This window comes from Spodoptera frugiperda, chromosome 12 (assembly GCF_023101765.2).
Source record: "Spodoptera frugiperda isolate SF20-4 chromosome 12, AGI-APGP_CSIRO_Sfru_2.0, whole genome shotgun sequence".
Taxonomy (NCBI): Eukaryota; Metazoa; Arthropoda; class Insecta; order Lepidoptera; family Noctuidae; genus Spodoptera; species Spodoptera frugiperda.
The window spans coordinates 11475769-11500351 of NC_064223.1; the positions used below are offsets into that span (position 1 = coordinate 11475769).

At 36.3% G+C, this 24583-nt stretch overlaps 1 protein-coding gene across 1 annotated transcript in view; it reads right to left on the minus strand.

Annotated features, from left to right (window-relative positions):
- LOC118262451 (acetylcholinesterase) overlaps positions 1 to 24583 on the minus strand; it is a 56458-nt gene that overhangs the window by 20756 nt on the left and 11119 nt on the right. The window lies entirely within an intron of this gene.

Genomic DNA, 24583 nt, shown 5'->3' on the forward strand with positions numbered 1-24583 from the left:
TTGTACTCAGCAAATGTATAGTTGAACTAGCTTTCGACCGCGGTTTTGCACACGTGAAGTGTATAAATAAACCTTCTCTTGAATCACTAAATATCAAAAACGTATCAAAAATCGTTGCGTAGTTTTTAAAGATTTTAGCATACATAGGGACAGATAACCGCGACTTTATTGTATACTATAAAATATCTACACTGCTGTTTAGTCAACACCGAATGGGCTGGAATAGAGTGATACACGTGATCACGGCCTCCGAGTAAACCGGCGTGAAACTACGCTTGCTTTGTGTTGTCTGTGAGGTTACCAGATACACAATCCTCAAAAGAGCTCAACACTTGCAACTCCTCAGGTGTTGCGAGTGTCCATGGCCGGCACCAATAGTTTACCATTAGATGATACATGTGCTCGTTTACCAACTTCCTTCAAAGAAGTGGTGTGTCACTGTACTCAACAAATGACATATTATATCTACTCGACTGGAGCACTAGAGTATTATTGTACTTTTACTGTTGATTTATTTGCTAGGCCGTAGTTCCCTCTGTTTGAAGTAGGCTTGGAATGTACTAGTGATTACTTAAGGTGTATCAATCGTAGTTATTGATGAATAATGTGGTATTGTATTTGTGTTATTTTTCATGCACGCGTCCAAATCGGCGAAATGCTTTTGAGCAGCGCTTTCATCAGATCTGAGTGAGATCTGAGATCTGAATACACCCTAAACATTCTGAAGCCATTCATAATAAAACAAAAACCGATATCAACAAAGAAATCCAATTAAAAGCGAAAATTATCATAATCCCCTTGACACACTAATTAAGATAGCAATTATCATAGCTAACGCCATCCACCGCGTTACCCCGGAACTAACAAGAGCGTAATTGATACTTGAACAAAATGGAAGTCATATAAATTCGACATCTAGAACTTGACATCGATTGTTCAAACTCCATACCCTTTGGCCACTTAAAGCGCTGAAAGCATCGTAAAGAGCTCTTTTCAGAAGTGGCACTTGACTCTAAAACGCCAGAAATGCTTTTAAACATGAAAACCTGGAGTTATACCTACTAGTCGATGAGAACGTCATCGGGAACTTGGTGCAACGTGAAAACGAGACGAAAATAACTATTCTTAAGTTATATTTAAAAAAAATCTTATTTCACAATACTTTTCCATGTGTCCCATAAAGACAAAAAACATTTTATTCATGAAATAATTACATAAAACGTTTTTTTACTGCATGGCGATCGATATTAGTCCAGTCAATTTAGGAATTCACCTCGGAATTCGAGATACCCAGCTGTAATTTTGTATATACTTGTATTTTGAACCCCTAAAACTTGTCTCAAAACCTACATATGGTAGGGTGTAAGCAACCCTTAAAATTCAGGGTCAAGCCCAAAAATCGTTTTTTTGCGGTTTTTTCGAAATATCTCATTCCCTATGGGTTTTTGGTAGTTGTATTTAATAGCAATATTGTAGCATACAAAATTCTCTACAACTTTTGTATAAACTATTTTTTTATACGGTGAACCGTTTTCGAGATAGAGGGCGGAGAGTGCGCGGTCACTGCATCTCTTCAAAAAAATTTTTTTTCGTCTAACCTATCCGTGATGGTTGTCTATGGATAGGACATAAAAAAATACGTCATGGTTCCTAAAACCATTTTTCGTCAAAATCAATCGTTTGAAAGATATACGCTTCCAAAGTGGAATAATGAGGTCTATCGAATGTGTCCTGCCCCCTAACTTTTAAAGTAAGTTAGTAAGAAAACTAGAAAAAATATATGCTGTAGACTTTAATGAAAACTTTCAACGAAAATTGGTTTGAACGAGATATCATAATTAGTTTTTAAGAATTGATACATTTTTAATAAAAACACACTTAATTTTCCACTTTCTCAATTCTTTTAATCAATTCTTAAAAACTAATTATGATATCTCGTTCAAACCAATTTTCATTGAAAGTTTCCATTAAAATCTACAGCATATATTTTTTTAGTTTTCTTACTCACTTATTTTAAAAGTTAGAGGGCAGGACACATTCTATAGACCTCATTTTTCCACTTTGGAAGCGTCTATCTTTCAAACGATTGATTTTGACGAAAAATGGTTTTAGGAACCATGACGTATTTTTTAATGTCCTATCCATAGACAACCATCACGGATAGGTGAGACGAAAAAAATTTTTGAAGAGATGCAGTGACCGCGCTCTCCGCCCTCTATCTCGAAAACGGTTCACCGTAAGAAAAATAGTTTATACAAAAGTTGTAGAGAATTTTGTACGCTACAATATTGCTATTGAATACAATTACCAAAAACCCATAGGAAATGAGATATTTCGAAAAAACCGCAAAAAAACGACTTTTGGGCCCTTTGACCCTGAATTTTAAGGGTTGCTTACACCCTACCATATGTAGGTTTTGAGACAAGTTTTAGGGGGTCAATAGACAAGTATATACAAAATTACAGCTGGGTATCTCGCATTCCGAGATTCTTACCTAATTTAACCTAATTTGACTGGACTATATCGAAAACTTCCATTTTCCAAACATATACCCAGCACTGAAAATAAACAACCGGTCCCCGTAAAAAATCAACAAGACAAATGAACAATTCAATACATCCCTACATAGAAAAACTTGTCATCATCTATTATTCTCCTTAAATAAAAAAACTATGCCAAGAAATTCTGTGAAGAGGAAAATATTACACTTAAACCCTTAGAGAGTCAGCATAGCATTTGAAATTTAGACGGACGAATGCGGAAAATGGAGTTTTAATGTGGAAACATACGGGAACGTGGTATGGACAGGCCCGACGCGCTGAATTATACTTTGACACTATTGTTGCTAATATTCAAACCTTTCTGCAACTAGTTTGCTTTACGTTTAAAGTAATCGAAACGACAGCGAATTCGGCGCTCTGATTGGCCGGATCGATTAAGCTAACCAATCAAAGCACTAAATACGCTCTCGTTCAAAACCTACCAACGGCAAGTACCTATGTGACATTTTCCGAGTATACGTACTTTCAAAGATAATTAAGACCCCACTGACAAAAGGTGAAGGAAAACATCGTGAGGAAACCTGGGCTCATAATTATTTCTAATTATAAGTTTGAAATCGCCAACTCGTATTGAGCAAGCTGATTGTCGTTATTAATGCTCAAACCATCTCTGTGTGAGAAGAGGCCTTTGATTAGCAGTGGCTACTTATAGACTGTTGATGTGATGTGAACCAATTAAATAAAATGCATGCATCTAGCATGGCTTGAACCTAGTCGAGTTCCTCGTCAAACAATTACGTGAGTAAGCCGATAACACAATAATTAAATAAAAAGCTCATAATTTTTCACCTATATCTTCCCTAAAAGCGCAACGTCCACGTCTCAATTCTGCGCCCGAGGGTCTTAAGCCACTAGAGTGCAATTTGTCCAAGCTACCGGTCGAGTGGCCTCTCCGTTGAAACTAAACTCAACTCCTAGTTTTCTGAACGAACCGGCTACCGGTGGTTTTTTTTTCGCAAACTTTTTTTTTAACTAGCTTGAAAGTACTCGGGTGATGAAAATATTTCTGCAGCCTTTTTGCAGTAGAAATGCGAGCTGCGTTTTTTTTTTAATGTGAAAAGGTTTTGGCGTAGTACATTTTTTTCGTTTTTTTTTTTTTTGTTTTTTTTTTCTGTGTAACGAAGAGTTTGCATTGAATGTGCAGATTCATGTTGATTTTTGGTTTTGGGTCATGTAAATGCATTTTCTACATAAAATATTTTCAACGTTATTCATATATATTATAACTTTCTTGATTTAATATGTTTTTCGGCTTACGTAATTATTTGACGAGGATATGATTAGCAGCGTGACAGTCGCCGCGTTGTGTCGCGGAAGGCTGCTCATGAATAGGAGCCTCCAGCATGGCTTGAAATTAGTCGAGTTCCTCGTCAAATAATTACGTGAGTAAGCCGAAAAACATAATAATTAAGTTATTCAATTAGTTAAATTGATATTTTATGATGATCACACATGTATTATATATATTAAAGAAAATATCATTACCATAATAAAATTACACCGTTATATAATAATAATCAACGATATTTATATTTATTTTACAAATAATTCAATTTCTATTTCGGCCATGATCGTCCCACTGCAGGGCAAAGGCCTTTCTACCCTTACAAATAATACGAATCTAAAATTAATTGCAATCATATCTCAACTTCTTCCATACTTTCCCACATTACCAACAAAAAAAATCTAACAAAAATAAAAAAATAAACTCACACAACCACAAAAAGACTCATCATTAGAATCCTGTGTAAGTGCACACATGTTTACGCCCGCTAGGGTACAGTCGGCGCGCAAAGTTCGTGGCCTTGGACCGGTTCAAGGATACAGGCGGACTCAAGGACGCGCCTTTTGTTCGTGACCATACTATCGCGAATGTACGCGCCAGTCGATATGTAGACAGCTTTATTTTTTTGTCTAGTGTTATTGTTTAGTTTTATTTATGTAATAGTTAGGTGAGTGGTGTCATGAGCGACTGTTTGAAACGTCCCTAGTTTGGTATCACGGTGTTTGGCATTTTCGTATTTCTTGCTTAATGTAGCAAAGTCTAAAATAATTCTTTCAAATGTAGCTGTTGAAAAATGAGCTGCGGACTGCCTAGCGGGTTACCGGGACTCCGGCTTGAAAAGCAGGAGTAGGAACGGGGTGGTTTTTAGTCAATAAGAGTCTGACACTCCTCTCGCCTCGCCCAAGGCGAGAGAAACCATTGGATGATTTTCCCTTCTCAAAAAAACTGTTGAAAAGTAGTTGTAACATTCTATGCGCATCTTTACTTATTAGGACATTAAATAATCTACCTACCTACTGCTTAAGAAAATAAAAATCTGCAATAATTGTGAACTACAATTCAGCAACACCCTGTATCCTGAAGGTGTATCACCCTGTACTACACGTGCGATCACTCGTCAGCTATTGATTTCGGGCCGCGCCTCCGGGAACGAACAAATACGGAGTTTTTACTTAACTGCGTAAGTCGCCAATGTTTACTTCTACTTTCGCGTATATCTACATATAGGAGCTTCTTATGTATGTATGTTACCTCACGGGCTCCTAATAATGTTGTTTTATGCTGATATTGAAAGTAATTGAAATAAAAATTGAATTAAATTGACGTATTGCAGGTAACGTGTGCAAAGGATTTAATGTACGCGGCCATAGCCCCGCATCGTACGCATCGCACGCACCGCACGCAACGGATTTTAGTTTTTCTTGTATAGAAACTCATACAACTGCGTCCATTGATCCGCATCATCCGTATCGTACGCACCGCATCATGCCTACATACGATGCGTACTGATGCGGGCTGATGCGGGCTTGTGGGACCTTTAAGAGTAGGAGTTACATTCTATTTTTCAAAATAAAATAATTAAATTCTTTATTCAAAAATTTTCCAGCCACAATAAAAACAAAATAATACCTAACCACATTATTAAAACCACACCACCAATCTCTAATTTTCGCGCGCAATTTCAAATTAAAAATGGAACTACGACAGAAGAGAAAAAAAACAAACGAAAAACTCTTTGCTTCGACGTTAAACTAGAACCTCTTTGGTCAGGAAACTTGTGTAAACACTTGAGTTAGTCCGTTGAGTTAACCAGTAAATCACTTAAAGACTACGGCACGACCTTAATTTCCTTCCAATAACTTGCTTTATTTTTCATATTTCTCGTTAGTCTCGGTAAAAAGAAATAAAAGAGCAAGATGGAGGATTATTTCTTATATTTGCTGAGGTAAAACACGGCTTAGTTGGTACTGTTTTATGGTAGTTGTAGCACTTAATCTTTGGGTGTAAAAACTGCATTATAAATTAATCTAAATCAAAACAATAATATAACAATCACGTTTTCATATCCGCCTGAAAAGTGAAAAGATAATTTTAAATGAAAGAAGATGCAAAGCATGATAATCATGTTCAAAACCCCTGTTTAAGAGATTTAAGTATATCAAGGGGCACAAACCCGTCCCTATCAAATGAGTGAATAATCTCTAACGAAACTCACGAGGAGAGTGTTAGTCAAATGGAGGAGACACAAATAATTGTGCCGTTGGTATAAGCCAGTAAACTACCAGACGAATCACCTGATCATAATCAATCGCCGCCGCCCATGGACACCTGACACACCAGACGCGTTACAAGTGCACTACCAGCCTTTTGGGACTAAGAATTTAAGGGTTGTTGAGGAATCAGGAATTGGAAAGGAGGGTAATTGGGTCTCCGATAACCTCAAATTCTATACGGCATCTCCAATCATTAACACTCTAATTACACAACAGACGTAAAACTCCCCTACAAATACAACTCCAAACAACAACGCCTACAATACTACCCAAATCATACCTCCCACTAAAATCATTACCGACCGAGTAACGATTACAACCATTACACCAGCACTAGTTACACCTGTCGATACTCCATCAATCATCGCTGACAATGAGCTGTCTCTAATAATTGATGATCCATTGTTTACACTAGCAAATTACACATCATGTTCTAAGTTCTGTAGCGGGTTACGTGTGTGTGTGTGTGTGTGTGAACATGAATATTAAATGCGAAAGACGACTATTAAGTGTGTGTTTATTGAATAGTTTAGTAATGGCTAGTTTGAATGAGTTTATTGTAGTCGGTATAAGTAACATATAAGATTGTAATAAGGTTAATAACTGTTGGTAAGACAAGAAATATTTATCCGTATATGAGATTGATCGGTTGAAAGCGGCCTGTATCCAGCGTCTCCCTGCTTCCTTCGGTGTCGACTAAGGGACTACACATTTCACAGACACTGGGCAGTAGTCTCTGATAAACATAAACTCAAACATGAGGACTATAGCAAAAAAAGTTACTTACAGTCTCACGTCTAGTAAAGAGGAAGAGCCATTAAATGACTCCTCCCGAAATGAGTAAAACAAGAGTGGAGGGAGGACAACAGTAACTCCTACGGTTCTCCGCAACCCATGATATTAAATCAAATAGTAGTTATTAAGAAAAATATTCTACTAACCCCATTCCTACGTCGTAGAGAATAATACTAAAACCTACATGAATATTATTTACCCACAAACCCAGTTTTTGCCCTGCGGTCTACAAACTCCGGCTTCTATTGCGTCATCGCAACGTACACATCATTGGATAGCGAAAAAACAAAAGATACAAGACTTTAATATATTCAGTGGAATACCAGCCGTGGCTGCACGCGACCTATTCACTAAAACCAGGGTACAGCCAAGCTAAATGAGGATTTCGTGAAGCTTACTAAGTTTGCTAATAAGTTCCTCTTTAAAAACTTGATCAGATTTATATTAATACTAACTACTTACGCGCGGTTTCACCCGCTCTGCTCGGCTCCTATTGGTTTTAGTGTGATGTTTTATAGCCTAGCCTTCTTCAATAAATGGACTATCCAACACATAAAGAATTATTAAATTCAAACCAGTAGTTCCGAAGATTAGCGCGTTCAAACAAACAAACTCTTCAGCTTTATAATATTATATGTAATATATATATATATATATATATATATATATATATATATAAGTATAGATCTGCTGCCGTGTGGTGGTTACACAGTATTGTACACTTACACCTTAAGATATAATACATAAAGACAAATTTATATAATTACATAAATTACACGTTGCACAACATCATAAGGGTATCGGAAATAGAAGAGAGATTCACTAATTGCTACAAAGTGGGTCTGATTGGTTGATTAATTATGTAGAATCATTGATTACAGAACATCTATAAATACACGTATAGTAGTTAGAAATTATACACAGAACCGGTCATATGTTACTTAACCCTTTGTAGAGTAAAACAGATAAAAAGCATTATTTATTTAGAAAAATGCTTGCAACGTCACGCCTTTTATCACCTAAGGGGTAAGCAGAGGTTTCCATTACGGCACGTAATGCCACTATATAATGTACACCCACTTTTTACCATTTGTGTTATAAGTCCCATGTAATAGAGGGCTAGCCTATTCCCATATATCGGGCACAATTCCAGACTCCGTGTTACTACTGAAATTTTTTCGAAAAACTGAAAAACCCCAGTAATACTTTGCCCGACCCGAGAATCCAACCTGAGACCCCTTGTCCGGCAGTCACACTTGCGACCACTCGACCAAAGAGGCAGTCATTTAACATTTAGCAAAATAGCCATTAATAAATACATTATCCAACCTCCTCACGTTCTTGGCACCCAAACTTGCAACCAGAAACCTCAACGAAGCAGCTCGCATATTATTTTCTAGTCAATTAAAACTTGGCATCGAATAAATAGAAAGAGTGGAGCGGAACTGAGCTAGAAATGAGCTGAAGACGGCCACACCCTCGACGGCAATCGCAAAGTTTTTATAGCGGCAACCGTAGAAAAACTTCTTATCATCACGCCCTGAAGCTCCGAGTACAGTCGCTTACACAAGTGGTAACGTGAGGTTAATGAAAGTATGGCGTGTGCGTGTGATAGAGTTGAATACTTTTGTTTTGTTTTGTCACTCTTCTTGCGGGTATCGTGAGACCTAACTAAGGGACTACACAGTTGTCAAAGACCGTACATAAACGTTTTAAACTGAAGTCTTTAAAGATTACAGCTTTTTTTAAATATGCATTTTATAAATATTTGACTGGTCGACGTTCGACCACCATCTACTCATCTATCGTGGTAAGCGATGATGCGGCCTACGATGGAGAACGTCTGCAACGTCCCATAAGCAACCTATTTACTCGAGCCTTGAAGACACCCAGGTTATACCCATCAGGAAACACAAACTCCGGCAACTGTTTTCTCCTCTGACTTGATCCAATCTTTGTGTATAACTTTATTCTTTACGATCCGTAAGTTTATGAAATTAGTACAGCAACATATCAATAATTATTGTTAATTGTAGATATGTATTCGATTTAATAGTTCTCATTCAATAGAAAAACTTACAATATACCTACAATTTTAATACACATATTCAAACTAATCATAAATAGAATACATCGTTTATGGACCGTAAAATTGATAATACTAATACCATACAAAACAATAGAAAATATTTTATTAAACATTGATTTTTATCAATAAAAACGTATCTACGAGTACCTATACAGTAAAATAACAAATTAAAACAATAATATACAATGGGTAGCCTTATCGTTAAAGGTAATTGCTACCAGGCGTAAGATGAATAAGTAATGGACTATGGAAATTGCATACAACGTAAACAAACACATTATAAGTGTATAAATAATGTATAACTATGCATAAACTACATTGTATATGTATATGAAACTAGCGAAGACCAAACAATGGACAGTAAAAAACAAAGCAACGTCACGCTTTTTATCCCCGAAGCGGTAGGCAGAGGTGCACATCACGGCACTTAATGCCGCTATACAATGTACACCAATTCACCAATTGTGTTATAAGTCCCATGTAATAGGGGGTGAGCCTATTGCCATATACTGGACTAGCTGCGAAATACATAGCGGGCCTACCGTGGGTCCGGCTCAAAAAGTAGGAGAAGGAACGGGTTGGTTTTTAGTCAGTAAGAGTCTGACACTCCCTCTCGCCTCGCCCAAGGCGGGAGAAGTCCTTGGATGATTTTCCCCCTCAAAAAAAAAGACTCTGTGCTACTACTCAGAAATTTTCGAAAAACCGAAAAAAGCCCCGTAATACTTTGCCCGACCCGGGAATTGAACCGGAGACCTCTTGTCCGGCAATTGCACATGCGACCACTCGTCCTAAAAAACAATAGCGACAAAATATCGATAACTTAATAACAAAGCGAGAATAACCAATTGGAAATCAACTGGCTGGGCAAACGGTAGCAAATGATTTTTGTTAGCAACTGTACTGTCTAATAAAGTAGTTGAGCCGGAGTGAGGTGGGCTCGCCACTCGCTCGTCCAACTAAATGTTACACTGACCCGGTGCCCGGTAACTTGCCACACTTGGCCCAAGTTTTTGTAGCCCCTGTAAGCATGGGCTGCTTGCTTATACTAGATTGTAGTACATTTTTGTTTATATAACACATTGGCCTAGAATTTAGCGTGAAAATCGCGTTTTGGTTTGAAAATATACGATCGATAAGTGGTATTATAATGAACCGTATAAAAGTAGGTAGAGAAAATGTGTGAATATGATTAATTATGAAATTAAAAGGGCGAAAACTAATGAACGGATTTAGTAAAAAATATAAATATAATATGGGACTCAAGAACTAATGAATAAAAGTAGTCACATAATATTAGGATATTTGCTTGAATTTTTCTAATCTAAAAGCAACCTTGAACCAAGAACTTCCAAATCACAAACTTGCATTTCAGATTCCAAGAAATTTTAATCAATACGCATTTATAAAAACAACAAAGTCAAAGAAGTCTGTCAGTGAGGCTAGGTTGTACTCGTTCCAAAGTATAGAATTCAAATTTCGAATGGAGAAGGACTCTTTAAATTAAATCAACACAGATACCACAAAAAAAATACATACTTTCAAAATTCGAATCATCAATTTTTATACACGAGTCGAACTCTGTAGAAATCAATACAGCGCCAACCGCCAGTGATGTCAATCCTGTGGCCCGGCTCGCATGTGCCAAATCAAATAACCTTTTGTACGCCATAATCATATTTTTACGACCAATGAGTTCCGTATACCGACGCGAATGTCTGAATTATACGAGGGATTCTATTCTATTGTTTATCTTGCCTTTATTAGAACTTCTGATAAGACGTCAACAAATCTTTATTAGGGTAATGTGGCTATGGATATTGAGACTTATTTTTAAGAGTAAAATCATCTAATGACTTCTCCCGCTTTTGATGAGGCGAGAGAAAGTGATAGACTCTTACTGACTAAAAACCACCCCGTTCCTACTTCTGCACTTCGAGCTGGAACGCCGGTAACCCGTCAGGTCTTATCGACTACAATTTTCACGCTCAGTAGGCAGATTGGAAATCGCATTTTATAAGTTTGAGGTTTATCAGAGGTCTGTCAAATTGGCTACAAAGATGAATACTCTGCCCCATGGCCTCTAGACAGTTAAGTATCTGTCATTACAGAGAATCACTAAATTGTCATGAATCGGCCAATCAGAGCGCCGAACACGCTATTTAAAATACACAGAATTTTGAACACGTCGTAGAATGACGTATCGTCTCCATTCTCATAATGATGAGCACAGAATATTAACATTATAATATTAAATAACACTGGCACAAAACAAAATTTTCAAACAGCGTATCGTTCGAAAAGCTTCTAACCTCAAAAATATGAAACAAAATAGAACTACAATTCAGGTAAAGGCTCGGTATTATTTCTGACTACAATAGTTACCTCTATCGCACCTAAAATCATATTAAACCTCTTTTGTTATATAAATTTTAACGGAACCAGTTTCGTGGTTAATTAAAATTAACAGGTCACGTGTCTGAGTTGACCTAGTTCGCCATTTCTAATTTGATTTTTATTAATCGCATTGTTTCATTCTGAACGGTGATTCGTATCTTTTTGTTCGTTTGACTTTACATTACACCAATCACGTTCGAGCTTGGGGATTGTGACTTTTTTGGATTAAAAGAGTGGTAGGAATTTTAGTAGTAGGTACTTTTAAGATATCTTTGTAGGTTAATAGTTCATGTTCTATATATTTATTATCCAACCTGACGGTCTTATTAATCGAGTGATTGCAACTGAGGGTGTCGAGAGTACTATTTTTTTTGAGGGGGAAAAATCATCTAATGTACCTTCTCCCATCTTAGTGGATGCGAGAGTGACTGTCAGACTATTACTAACTAAAATCCATCCCGTTCCTACTTCTGTTTTTCGAGCCGGAGCCCCGGTAAACCTGCTAGGTAGTCCGCAGCTCTTGATTAGTGCAGAATACTGAATGATGCTTTCGATTCACGAGTCAATCAAAATTATAATTAAACCTAGAAACAATCGGTAAAAAACACACTGGCATTCATTTTTATAGCACATATAAATATAGCAGCATTCCATTTCTAAATTCAAAATACGTATAAATAATTTTACCTGCCAGTAATTTAATAAGAAATACTAGATCACACAATCAATCAATTCCTAATTCAAAATCAAACAACCAGAGCAGCCAACTTAACAAACAAACAGACAATCAATCACAGACAAATAGAATGCGATTCCAACATTCAAAGTTTAAACTTAGTTGCGAACAATGGCGCGAGTAGCAATAGATACGTCAAGCGGTGTCGGCATCCGGAAATTGGCCTCGCAGAGGGTTGCTTTCCCTTTGCTTACAAAGAGCATGTGTGACTCGACTTTTGACCCATTGAACTTAGAAACTGTTTAGACGGTGTAAAGTAAAGCTGCATTTATTTTTAGAACGCTATTTTAGTGGCTTTAGATGCGCCTTTTTTAAGTTATGGGTAGTTTCAGTTTTCGATTTATGGTCAAGGTAATGTAAGCCTAACTTGAAGAATTATATTTTGTTTTGTTGGTTATAAGAATCATATAAATAATATTGCACTGCACCATTACTGCTACAGTGGCTGGTGCGGCTGTCGTGCAATGTGTGTCGGATTCGATTCCCGCACGTAGTAACTCTTTGTGTGAACCACAAATTGTTGTTTCGGATCTGGGTGTCATGTGTATGTGAACTTCTATGTTTGTAAACGCACCCATGGCATAGGAGAAAACCATAGCGAGTATGTGAGCCAACGACTTAAAAAAAAAGAAATATTTACTACGAACCTCTCAGCCAAATAAATACATAGTCTTAGCTTTTCTTAATTATCCAGAAGATAAAGTTAAAAATCTTCTTTCTTTCCTTTACTTTTTAGCGAAACACAATCACATTTCCATATCCCCACACACACAAACAAAGCAATCATCCAACCCACCGTCTACAAATCATTAATCACACACACATAGTATTAATTATCAAGTTATTTAATAGCTATAAAACACCTGTGAATAACTCATATTAAGCCATGTTCGTAATTTATAAATCTCACCTATCCCTTGCGTGACGTACCATTACAACGTAACTACCAATTTGGTAATAAATTTCATATTTCATATTTCTATCCCACCAAACGATATAATACCGTAAGTGTAAGCTATAAAGTTGAGAATCGATCGTTAATGCCGCAGACAGAAGAAAATAGGGCTAACAAAATACTGTTTCGCCAAGTTATTGTTTTCATTGTGTTTGTAAGTCATAGAAAAGTTTGGAAATTGTTGAGGTTTAAGAGATTACTGATTTAAATTACTTTCGACTTATGTTTCGTAACGTTATTATCGTTTCTAAAGGGGATCGGCTGTAATATACCACTGTTTATCCATTTACATATAAGGATAGACGCTGTGGACGATAGTGGTCGCAAGTACGAGTACCGTACAAGGGGGCTCAGGTTCGATTCCCGGGTCGGGCAAAGTATTACTGGGTTTTTTTCGCAGTAGTAGCACGGAGACTGGAATTCTGCCCAGTATATGGCAATAGGCTCACCCCCTATTGTGTACATTGTATAGAAGCATATGTACCTCTGCCTACCCCTTCGGAGTTAAAAGGCGTTGCAAGATAACTAACATAGCATCATCTTCTTCCCTAACACCAACATTATAAAAATACTGCAAAAATCCACTCCTAACATCAAACCATGAACCAATCAAAAAAACCTCAAGAAAAACCGCAAAAAAACAAGATGGAAAGTAATCAAAACTCCTGACATCATACTTAAGGAAAGTTCGTCAATTTTAAATTAATATTCTTGTGGCGTTGAGGGCATCCCCCCTTAATTGACCAGCCTGTCTAGCTTAACGCTATGATTTGTAGCCAAGAGCTGCCGTTATAAATGCCCTAATAATGAAACTGTAAATTGTGTGAAGATGTGGATGTAGACTTTCTTGGAGCCAGATGACCTTGGTTGAAGATTATGGTTGGCTGGTAAAGGTCATTTGTGACCCGGAGCTGCGGAATACCTAGTGGGTTTACCGGGGCTTAAAGCAGGAGTAGAAACGGAGTGGTTTTTACTTAGTAAGAGTCTGACTAAAAGCAGCCTCGCCCAAGGCGAGAGAAGACATTGAACAAGAACATTTTTTTGGCAAGCAAATTAAAGCCGAAGATAAAACTGATGGTGGTTTTGCTGATAATGAAAAATAACTCCAATTTTCTAATCATGCAACAATCAAGTAAACGAAAGAATTTTAATAAGAGTTAAAAATATAAAAATTCAAGTATATCTCGTCAAAATTTCTGTCACACATCTTAAGTCCCCTAATCACCAGTTAAAAAAAAAGAACAAAACAACAACACTAACATACTAATACAAGCACCACAGCACATAACACTGCAGTAGATCAATTCTGTTTGCGAACTATTACGTCAAATGCAACGAGAAGTAATCGGGTCACTGATTCGGGTTGGCAACACGCCACAGCACATGCATTTTGTTAACCTGCTGTATGTGAACCACCCACATATGTTTTGGAAGTTGATAAAGTGCCTAGAAAATGTATTCATGACCAAAAAACTGTGGCGCAGTTGTTGTTCTACTTAGGAAAACTACGGCAGTACCGTTTGGTAGGTCATGTTGAAGTTTCCAATTAATTTTTATGTGGAAACTCTTTTTTGTTCGGTTTTTTTAAGTAACGGCTCCAAAATAACCTTTTCTGTATTTTATCCACTACAATCGTCATCGCACCAATGACTAAGTACTACGTAGTGGGCAAAGTATTGACAATCTGCACGAATGAGCCGATTCGACTGAAGTGATACCACGGCCTCACAGAAAACCGATGCTTGCGTTGTATTTCCTTGTATGAATGAGGTTACCAGAGGCTTAATCCCCGATTCCTCGACAACCTTTAAATTCCTAACTTCCAAAACGCCAGCAACTGGCACAATGGCACTTGTAATGCCTTTGGTGTTTCGGGTGTCCATTCAGGTAGGATAGGCAGACGGATCACCTTCTGCTCGTTTACCGGCTTATGTGATAAAAACAAATAACTTCATGACAATTTCATGTGTTTAAACTACTCAATTACAAAAAAGCAATTTTCTCTCAACACCCCAACAATAAAAAAATATAAATTGGCAATAACTCCACTGCACTAATTTAAGTGTAAAGCAAAGCAATATTCCGTAGCCGTACTTTTAACCTTAGACGAGGTCGCGAGCTGTTGTAAAACGTCAAAGTTCATACAAGATTTCTCATCAACTGCTAGATCGTATCAGACTTAATTACCGCAGACCCTGTTAACCTACTAATACCTATTAAAATTTACTATTTTACGGCTACATAACGTTTTCTTCAAGTGGACGGTGCGATAAGCTATGTTGCTGAGCGATTTGTTATTAGAATACTGTCTGGGATAGGTTTAATTCCAGATCATTCATATGTTCCCGTAAGTCATCATCATCATCATCAGCTGACGTCCACTGCTGAACAAAGGCCTCCCCTTAACAAAGGTTCCCGTAAGTACTTCAGTATTTTTACAAGAAAAATGCGCTATTACTAAGATTTAATTCTAATTTTATAGAACTATCCCATAAAAAATTTAAATTAAATCGATTTTCCATATTTTGCGTATAAAATTAACACCAGAATTCATCAAAATTAACTAAACAAAATATATATGCGAATGTTTTTGCGTTAATGTGTATGTTTGTTACTCAATCACATCAAAATGGCCGAAGAGATTGGTTTGAAATTGGTAGAACAGGAGTAGATTATGGTCTGGAATAGCACATAGGATACGTTTTATCCCAGGAACCGCGTGCAAAGCTGCTGGCGGAAGCTAGTTAGGTATAGAAATCAAAATCACTTTCCTTTTTAACAAAGAAACGTAACACAATTTTACAAGCAACAAAAGAAAGAAAAAAGTGATAGAATCTACACTATCTACAAATCGTGGCGCAAGGACAAAGCAAAGCAAACTTTCGGCGGTATGGAGTTCCATACTTGTCTAGCCAATGCATCACAGTCACTTTCGACCTTAAAATGTAGTCACGCCACCCGCAAATGCAGATAAGGCCGAATTCATTTCTTTACTGCATTATAACAAGCTAATAAAATTTAACTTGAATGTTCCTAGACAGCAAACTAGGTTATTCAGAACTGAGACATAGATTTTGGACGTCAGTGCAAGGTCAACGATAAATTATTTTGAGTGTAGCTCATTGTTTTAGGGTACGTGGTTTAGTTTTGGTCTAATATTTTTGGTTGTTTTTGTAAGAAGTCTTTTAAAAAAGGTGTGCTTAATGTGTGATGCGGTTTTTTTTAATATTAATGTTGATTATGGCCAAAAAAAAATTGTTTGGAATCGCCAACCCACATTGAGCAAGCATGGTGATTAATAATGCTCAAACCTTCTCCGTGTGAAAAGAGGCCTTTGGTCCGCTGTGGCCACCTTATAGGCTGTTGATGATGATGGCCAAAAAAACTATACTTAGTCATTAAGCAATTTTCAGTCCACTTAAAGCTAGGGGTAAAACACCAAGACAATTTAGGAACAAGAACAACAACGATAAAGTATGATTTAAAAGATGTACGAGTATGTAGGGTAAAATCGCCAGTTCACGTCCATCTTATGGATCGCTATTAATGTAAGATACTTAAAACGTGTAAGACTAAACAGTTGTGTAGTAACTACTATTAATATGATGGTAGTTTTCTTATTTTCGGGAATTTTAAAGGGCTTTCCCTAATAACTGTGCGAAGTGCGAACATTTGGATAGGATGGACGCGAATAGGCGTATTTACTCTACTATTACCCTATTTATTTAATAAGTTACTTTTAAGTCAGTCAACATGAAAGGCTAAAAGAACACTGCATTAAAAATGTAAGTCACATAGTATGTTATCTTTTATTACCAAATCATATTTAGCAAGCCAAGTAAAAATGTTGGCCCAACCTACCTCTTTCCAATGCCAAGATGCCAACTCAAATAATATTTGTAAGACTTATTTACTTGAAGGCAAACATATTGGCAGATGTTTGCAGAATGCATGTACCGTGGCGTGTAGCCAACTCGAATCAATGACCCGATTAATTCTCGTTACATTTCACGTAATAACTGGAAAATGGAATTGATCTACTGCAGTGTTATTTACTACGCTGTAAAGCTTATATGAATTCATGTTCGGATTGAATCTGATTGGTTGTTGTTCGAAAAGTGATTCCATTGTTAACAGATTAAGGTCTTGTTTTGAACTAACTAGTAGTTTTTTAAATAGAAACCACGGTACATTTACAAAGGTCTTTAAATACTTTTCCAGTTTCCTTCTCGTTCATATATGTGGTCATACAAACGCGCCGGTTAAGAGTGCTTAACACTTGGCCTTTTTTCAAGATCTCTCAAATGAATTCCGCACATTACGTCCTCATACTGAAGTCCCTTTGAAGTTAATACGTTTGATAATGGGCATTGTAAGTTAAAACGCTTCGTTATAAAATAGTTAACACACTAATATTTTTGACATTATGCGTTTTATATCCTTTAAAAATAGAGATGTTATGCTAATGCCATGCTGAGTGCAGGAGAGCCATGCTTCGGCACGAATGGACCGACTCGACCGGAGTGATACCACAGCCTCACAGAAAACCGACGTGAAACAAGGCTTGCATATTTTTGTTGTGTAAGTGAGTCCCAATCCCAGATTCCCCAAACGCCCTTAAATTCCTAACCCCCAAAGGCCGGCGACACACGTGTAATACCTCTGTAATACCTCTGGTGTTTCGGGTGTCCATGGCCTGCGGCGATTGTTTATCAGGCGAGCCGTCTGCTCGTTTACCGGGTTTTACCATAAAAAAATATATATGTATCCACGAGAGAACACATCCTTCACCAGATGTATTACGAATATCATACAAAAACGCACAAATTAATTTATCTTATACCTAAGTATTATTGTTATTTTTACACCTAATTCCATTCTTTGCTAATACGCATATTGTGACTCGCATGTCCAATACTATGTGATCGCCGTTTGATATGTGATCATAATATTATTATTTATTGAATTAAATTGCCCTGTCTCTCATATTAATGCGGCCGTGAATCGCGGTTTTTATTATGTGCTATTAGATTCAGAAACTTCCGTAAAGAAGTGAAAATAAAACTATATGATTTGGTTAACAAATTTATTTAGTATATTGCACAAACAATAATTATTAGTAGATAATTTGTTCTGAACTAAGAACTATGTTTCAAATTCAAAGAACTCAATTTTGATTGAGTCTAAAAATCTTTCTAATGTGTTTCAATTATTACTCTCAAGATACATATAAGCATAATTATATCCCTTCTTCAAAATTTAACCATGTCCAGACCCAAACACATCAAAAACACACACACACAAACAAAAAGAAACTAAGAAAACTATCACACACACACACACACACACACAACATCCTTCAACAACAACAGGAAAACAGTCACCTGTACGGAAACAAAAAGCAGTTATCACCGGTAAAAAGCGGCTGTAACCGGTTCACGATAGTATAATTTAAGTTGTGTGCGGTGTTCGGGTGAATTGACATAGCAATCATAACCCCAGTGCTGGCATCCGTTAGCAATTGACATCTTTATGAGTCCGTATGTAACTGACGAGTGTGACTGTACCAGTGTGACTGTACCAGTTGTACTGAGGTACTGAGACATGTGTTCTGTATGTACTTACCGGTACGTTTTGTGTTAGTTGCAGTGTGAAATGAACAACTCGCTGTTTCTACAGATAGGTGCTTGATATGTTTTGTTACGTTGTGAACACCTCGCTTAGTATGCAAAAATTATTAATATTTCAATAAAAATTATTTGTTATACGCTCTACGCTTTATCTACTAACGCAATCTTGAAATTGCATATATAATTGTACATATACCTAGTAAAGAGTACCTACAGAGAAACACAGTCTAATTCTCGTAAGTAAAAACTTGAGCAAAATAAAACACCTGCATACCTGACTTCATTTTACCTTAACTGACTAATAATATTAATACTTTGTAGATACAAAATATGCAATAATAAACGTAGTGTCTAACTACAACAGCAACAATGAATACCCATTCTACAATTTTGTTATAACTTTCGTGAGACATACTAAATTAATTATTATGTTATCGGCTTACTCACGTAACTGTTTGACGAGGAATTCAGTAGCAGCGCGACAATCGCCGTGTCGTGTGTCGCGAAATGCTGCTCATGAATATGAGCCTCTAGCATGGTTTAAAACTAGTCGAGTTTCTCGTCAAACAGTTATGTGAGTAAGCCGATAACATAATAATTAGAATATCCTATAATTAGTACTCCCAATCAGATTACTACATAATTACTGACTAGACTGTCTGTATGTAGATAAATATATAGACACTCTCTATGTGACAATTAATGATCACTCAAACGAAGCCTTTATGTAACATTCTACATAGCAATTACATAAATGCTATGTAACACAATTCACAAGCGACTCAAAGCCTTGCAATCCATTCATGCATTCACTCGGTACATGTATAAGCTTGGCTGACCAGTTTGGCACAAAGTGACGGCTCCATCTATTGACCGGAGTACTTAGACTGATTGCCAGGCAGTGCCCGGTCTAACCTAGATATAGTATTGCCGTAAAGCCTTTTGCACAGTTCTAGAACAGTTTCGAAGATATTATTTGGTTTGCAGTGGTTTGCTGTTGGTTATTTTAATTGGGACATGAATTAGTTTTTTCTTTTAGAACTCTGTTGTCGTCTGGTAGACTGGTACTTTGAGTATTTTTTTGTAAAACAACTACTTTTTTCGTGGCGCTGTTTCTGCTTAAACGCTGGATTTTTATTTTAACTCATTAAAATAGAATTTGTCACTAACACTACACGACACGAATCACAAACTTCAGCTAGAACCTTTTTTATGCAGATGTGTTTAAAGTATTAATGTCTTACCACCAAATTTAATGGGTACCCAGTTCTAAGCAATTGTTTTAGGAATAAAATCTTTACTAAGAAATAATTTAATTTTTTGCGAGTCAATTATTAAGAGATTATACTTCATATACTCACATCTAACTACACAAAATCCTTATTAAAAGTAATACATTGTCGTAGCAACACATATATTATAGCTATACTTGAATTAAATTCGATGACATATATTTTATTTCCCCTACACTCGATACGTGTTTCTTTCAAATTGAGCTCATTAGTTGCCTGTTCCTCATATATCCATTACATACACATATATGTTACTGGTATATTATTGTTTCTACATGTACTGATATAATATTTCTATATGATGTATTCAATACCATTTTTCTTTGATAACACCAATTTAACGTTCTGCGTGAGTAAGGCGTGTTTAGTACTCTGCACATTTTTTGCGTACGGTAGGTGGCGCTGTGGTCGAAAAACGTCTGCTACCTCTATTATTTTTATGCTATGTAGAACTTTACTTAGACTTTACTTATTCATTTTTGAAACTTCTCTTTATCAACCAATAAAATGAATCATAAATAATCACCGCATACATCAATTAAAATTGCCTAACATTAGAACTTAAAACGGGATATTTACCATGTTTATTTTGTGTATGAGTTTATGACATTTCGGGACTGTTGCAAGCACCATGATCGCCTTGCAATGACCATGTCAGTTTACAAACTTATAAAATTGCCTACCTCACTGAAACACATAAATAAGTATCTACCTACACACACAAGTAAGTATAACACATACCACTTATACCTATATATACTTATGTACATAGACTAGAACAAAACGTTGACCGCCAGAATGGACACAAGAACTCAGACTCCGAAGGATTTTACTGAAGGGAATACTGAAACTTGAATATTTTATCTCCATGCTGATTCTATCTGAATACTATGTTAGGAAGATAGTCAAACATTAGGGTCCTTCCAGCTAGGTTACTGAGCTTCAGTGGATACGTGTGAAATATTGATATTTTGTTCTACTATATATGGTAAGGGTTCTGTGTTTGTCTGTAAGAAATATTATGCCTGTTGTTGCACAGAAAAGAGGTGATTTGTTGCGATTTTAATCCTTTTTTGATTCTGAAATGATTTACTTTTTTTGCTGCTTTAAACCAAGAAGTATTAAAGATAAACTAAATATTAAGACTACTGCCGAGCTAGGGGTCTAAAATGCGATTTCCCCGATCCTCAGTCAGGCACAGCCTCTGGTTTATTTTTTGGTATTTCGAAAATTTCTTATTCACGGAGTCTGGTATTATGCCCGGTATATAGCAATAGGTTATGTTAACCCCCTATAACACAAACGATGAACAGTTGATATTACAGTGGCATTAAGTGTCGTAATGTGGATCACACCTTCCCTTTCGGGGATAAAAATCGGGGCAAATATACTTTTTTTAAGAATCACAAAATATTAAATATTTTAAGTGGAAATTAAACTCAGCATCATATAGTCAAACACAGGCAAAATTGCAACACAACCATTGCTTGTCTAAAATGGCACTTATGCGGACTAAATAAAACACCTTTTCATATAATAGCAGATACTCGACCAACAATACAATCAATAAAAACGTGATATGTTCTGCACTAACGCGAATACAAACTGAAACACGAGTACGAAACAACTATGTAATCTCTCGCTACTAAATAAACACAATTTTTCACTACAAAGTTAAAAAAATAAACAAATCATTTGAAATGCAACTTTATTTCCATCGAATAGCGATTAAACTCCAATGTAACTGTGTGCAGCAACACAATAATCTATCCTATAAATACATAATGTAGATTTTTACTACAAAGTTGTCAATAAAATAAACAAACGAAATGAAACTGTATTCCGATCGAATAAGGATTTAGTTTCAATGTAACTGCGTGCATTGGATCAACATATCTGTCCTATATGTACGTTGGTATGTATGTGGTATCAACGAAAACTTTTCAAATCAAACTTGTGTGTCGGTATGTTTACTGACAGTCCTGTTCACACCATTTTACTCACACACAACACATATACAGGACCCTTAGTATGAGTTTGCTTTACATTTAAAGTAATCGAAACGAGAGCGCATTCGGATCTCTGATTGGTCGGCTCCAATAAACGAACCAATCAGAGTGCGTAAAACTCGTACTAAGGGTACAGGTTACAGGTTAAGTCGACCTAATTCTATACATATATCTAGTGTAATGCATGACACACTTTCATTCGTTCATCTAATGTGGTTATATTTTACTTTTCGGTTCTTGGTATACCCGCAGGAAGAATAGAGGTAAAGTATTGTACTCCGACGTCATAACACAAAATAAAAGCTATAATTAATATAATTAACATTTCAGTGTACAAAACATGTCTAACAAAAAACAAGGCAATTTTTTCTGAAATTATTTTTACTAAACGGCTTATGACGCATGAATACTGTCTACCTAATAGACACACGAAACTAGAAGTTAAAAACTTCTGTTCAAAACTCTTGGAAAGTTTCTCGAAAATAAAAGAAAAAATGTTGTGGTAAAGTTACTGTAAGTTTATGAAAGTACCAAGGATACAATATCCTCAGTACGAGTTTACTTTACGTTGAACGAAAACGAAACGAGAACACGTTCGGCGCTCTGATTGGCCGGCGCGAGTGAACCAACCAATCAGAGCGCCTGACACGCTCTTGTTTCGACCTCGTTAAACGTAATAGAAACTTGTATTAAGCCTTCTAGTTGAAATTACGGTGGACACAGTACTAACTTTAAAATATCTACCAGACAGATGTCATTTAATGAATAGATCTCAGTACTATAAGATCCTCTTTTGACTTTCTTGATAGGTGTAAACTTAGCACCCCTTGTTCGATAATCACGCTTTCAACAACCGAAAACAAGGCAAAAACATTGAAACGTTACATAATAAAAACCTTTTACCTAAAAAATACAAAGCCGCGGAATAAAAAAGTCTAGAATGTCCAAGGCCTGTTCTATCTAACAATATTAGTGCGTTCTCCATTATAGATAAACACACGGCGCTGTAATACGACCGCGCCTGTTCGTTTGCTGAGGCAAAAAGCCGCTTCCGATTTATTTATATTCGTGTAGAATAGAATATGCGTGTGTTTTGGTGTAATGGAGATCTTTAAAAGGTTTAGAAGTCTAATGTCCGAATACCCAAACGCTACTCAATTTTAAGACGCTCTCAAAACTATTTCTGCCCCTATTAATTCTTTAAAAAATGACAGAGATAGCACGATATTATAGTACAACTTAAAATTGAATAGCGTTTCAGTATTCAGGCGAAAATCTTGTTTGCGTTTCATCAATCGTCATCATCAGCAATTTCCTGCTGGACTACAGTCCTCCTCTACTTATGAGGGTTTAATTGGAGGATCCGTAACCTGCCTGAGCAATATGAAAATTATTATGGCAAACCATCAGGAGTTCTTTTATTCTCCTCCAATTATTTCTTCTGATTTATTTCGTTGCGAGATCCAAGACAATTCTTCATGTCTCTGAGACGCTATAGACCCTGGCTTACAGCAGTTGCAGCGGTTTGGAAGATTGGGGTGGGTTTGTCCCAATAAAAAAACCCACAAGAGGCACATAGTCCAGCAGTTACTTATAACGAGTTGTGAATGATGAACAAAACACGGAGATATAGGCTAAGAGCCTATTTTTATTTACATTGCGTTGCTGTTATTAAAAACTTGTAAACCACTAAAGTCAGTACTATACTTTACTCAACGCGACAATCAAACTATAGAACATTATAAAACCGATTCATTTTAATAATTTCGTTTTAAGTTTAAAGGACAAGCAAAACCTGTAAACATTGTAGCTCCTTCATTGTGTGAATTTTGTATCCTGTAATGGGGCTGTTGTTCTTCTATTGGAAGGAAAAAGTTCTACTTTAAAATACGTATTTTAAAATAGAGATATTAATTTACAATCACATTAATAAATTAAAACTTAAACTGTAACATCTCACTCAATTCTAAAATAAACAAAAAACGAAACGAAAATAACCTAAATGTTTTTAAAACGAGGTTATTATTAATAACTAGTTATCACGGAAAACGGTTATTAAACACGAAGAATTCTTTATATCGATATAATTGGTCGCTGTTTATATCAAAACTTTTTAGGTTCATTTACTAAATAACACATTATTGTTGTTTTATAATGATTTTTATTAGTGATACGTTTTTGGTCTACATTTTTACACTACTGAGCAAAGCCTCTTCTCGCACGGAGAAGGCTTGAGCATTAATCACCACGCTTGCTCAATGCGGGGTCATTTTTTTCAGGGGGAAAATCTGTGTCAGACTCTTATTGACCAAAAACCATCCCGTTCCTTTTCACACCAATATTATGAGTATAAAAAATTTTTGTCCGTCAATCACGCTGAAACTACTGAACGGATTTAGATGAAATTTGGTGTACAGACAGTAAATATGCTGACTTAGGAGATAGGATACTTTTTAACGGAACGCGAATGAGCCGCTAGCAGAAGCTACTTTGTAAATATTACTATGGCTATGACAATCTAAAATTGAGTTTCCACTCAAATAAAATGTAATCACCAATTTAAA